Here is a 3035-nt window from a genome sequence, read left to right as displayed (position 1 = left end):
CGTACTACGCACGCCCTGGAAAACGCACAGCTGGGTCCCAACTCGCGACCCGATGTCCTCAGCTGCACCCGAAAGTCTTCCCACCCACGGGCCGTGTGCCTTCAACCGCGCATGCAGCGGTCCCCGCCACAAGGCTGTGCGCCTTCAACCACTGACCCAATGGTTCCCACTCGCAGGCCGTGAGCCCACAAGCACAGAGAGGGGGTTCCCACTCATGGGCCACACACCATCAACCACGCACGGATGGGTCCTCAAGGCTGTAGGCGCGCCCTCAACTGCACACCAAGTGTGCCCTCAACCCCGCATGGAGTGGTCCTCACCGCAAGGCTGTGCGCCCTCCATGCCCATGAAGGGCCCACTCATGGGACGCGCGGCTCTACGGTGAGGACCCCTCCGTGTGAGGGTGAGGACGCCTGGCCCGCGAGTAGGGACCTATCTGTGCGTTTCCTAGGGCGCACGCACCGCGGGTGCGGACCCCTCCATGTCCAGTTGAGGGCCCGCGGCCCGTGAGTGGGGATCTTTCCGTGTGTGCTTGAAGGCACGCTTTCCGCGAGTGGGGACCCCTTCGTGTGCAGTTGAGGGTGCATGAAGGGTCCACTCATGGGAGTTGAGAGTAGGAGCTCTCAACTGGGCACAGAGAGGTCCCCACTCGCAGACCCCTGGGCCGTGTGTCTTCAACCGCTCATACAGTGGTTCCCACCGGCGGTCCATGCGCCCTCAACTGTGCATGGAGCGGTCCCCACTCGCGTGCAGCGCGCCCTCAAGCACATACGGAATGGGCCTCATGGGCTGGGCATCCTCACCACACATGGAGGGGACCCCACCCGCGGGCCGCGTGCCTTCAACTGCATCCAGAGGGGTCCCCACTCCTGGGCCCTCAACTGGGCATGGAAGGATCCCCACCACAGTATGCGTGCCCTCAACTGTGCACCAAGGGCCCCACCCGTGGGCCATGCACCCTCAACCACGCACGCAGTTTTAGTCCTCACCACAAGGCTGTGCGCCCTCAACTCCCATGAAGGGCGTCCCCACTCGCGGGCCGTGCGCTCTAAATTGGGCACAGAGAGGTCCCCACTCGTGGGCCATGGGTCTTCAAATGGGCATGGAGAGGTTCCCACCCCGGGCCGTGTGCCTTCAACTGCGCACACAGTGGTCCCCACCTGCGGGCCGTGCACCCTCAGCTGCACACGGAGGGGTCCCCACTCGCGGACAGCGTGCCTTCAAGCACACACGGAAAGATCCCCACTCGCGGGCCGCGGGCCCTCAACTGGACACGGAGGGGTCTGCACCCGCAGTGCGTGCGCCCTAGGAAACGCACAGATGGGTCCCTACTCGAGGGCCAGACATCCTCACCCTCACACGGAGGGGTCCTCACCGTAGAGCCGCGCGTCCTCAACCGCGCAGGCAGTGGTCCCCACCTACGACGGGCCGTGCGCCCCCAACTCCCAAGAAGGAGTCCCCAATGGCGGGCCGCACCCCGTCAACCTCGCACAGAAGCCCACCCGCGGGGCTCTCAACCGCGCACGTAGGCGCGCCCTGAAAAAACGCACAGACGTGTCTCTACTTGGGGGCCGGGCGTCCTCACCCACAAACTGAGGGAGCCCTACTCGCGGGCGGCGCGCGCTCAACTGCGCACGGAGGGGTCCCCACCTTTGAGCTGCACGCCCTCAACCTCGCACTCAGTGGTCCCCACCTACGACGGGCCGTGCGCCCACAGCTCCCACGAAGGGGTCCCCACTGGCAGGCCGCACCCCGTCAACCTCCCACAGAGGACCACCCGTGGGCCGCGGGCTCTCAACCGCGCACCTAGGCGCGCCGTGAAAAAACGCACAGACGCGCCCCTACTTAGGAGCCCAATGTCTTCACCCACAGGCTGCGCGCACTCAACTGCGCGTGGAGAGGTCTCCATCCGCGCGGTACGCACGGGCCCTGAACCACGCACGGAAGGGTCCCCGGCCGTGCGCCCTCACCTCCCAAGAAGGGGTCCGCACCCGCGGACCGGGCGCCCTCACTCGCACACCGACGGGTTCCCCACCCCCGCTCCCCGCCCGCGCGGGTCGCGCGCTAACCCAAGCAGCCGAGCAGGTCGCAAGCGGTGGCGGCGCGCACGATGCGCTCGGAGGCGGGGCCGCGGGCCGAGGTCGCTGGCGAGGCCGAGGCGATCCCGGGGCCCGCGGGCAGGCGCCCGGGCCGCAGCTGCAGGAGGCCGAGCGCCAGGCGGAGCGCGCCGCTGCCCAGGCATAGCGCGTGGAAGGCCTGCGGCTGGAAGCCCAGCGCGAGCTGCGTGGCGGCGTCCCGCGTGGGGCAGCAGAAGGTGCCCAGTCGCGGAGAGGCCATGGGTCGTACTGGGGACGCGCGCGGCTCGGGTCTGCCTGCCGACCTGAGTCATGTGCTGGGCGCGGGGGCCGCGGGGAGGGGGCGTCATGTGCCCTGGGCCTCCCCGCAGCCCCCGCCCGATCCCCTCCCCGCGCTGGCAGAAAAGGCGCCAGGCTCGGTGAGGGCAGCGCGGAACGCCACGAGGCCTCACGAGGGTGATGCCTGGTATCGAGGAGGAGGGGTGGGGGCAGAGAGCTCAGGGTCGGGAAGTCCGCTCTCTCGCCGGTCAGCAGGCCTTCCCGGGGGGCGGGGGAGGTTAATTATCCAGAGCCCGGAGCCCTCAACAGTGCTGTCTCATCTTAACCCATCTCCCCCAGAGAGCACGCGCTCTTGCCAGATCTGAGCAGTTTGAGTCTCTGACATCCTTCATTTTGATCCGTTGCCAGTTCATAAACAGTGACCCTGCCGTGATTAGCATGAAAATACTTCTTTTTATGACCCCTCTCCACAACGGAAATCACCCCACAGAGCTAGGACTTTCGCTTGAAATCAACAAACCTTTGAAGAAAGGGGAAACTCTTTTGCCAAACTGGACACACACACACACACACACACACAAAGTTTTGCACCTTCAGATCCGCTCCATTTTTACTCAGCTCAATAATGTAGGGTTAGATTTTTGACATTGTATATTAGCTTTCAAGAGTAACTCTGTTTAG

This window comes from Oryx dammah, unplaced genomic scaffold, assembly GCF_014754425.2.
Source record: "Oryx dammah isolate SB20612 unplaced genomic scaffold, SCBI_Odam_1.1 HiC_scaffold_23, whole genome shotgun sequence".
NCBI lineage: Eukaryota > Metazoa > Chordata > Mammalia > Artiodactyla > Bovidae > Oryx > Oryx dammah.
The sequence above is the reverse complement of the archived record's forward strand: the minus strand, read 5'-3'. Positions refer to the sequence as shown.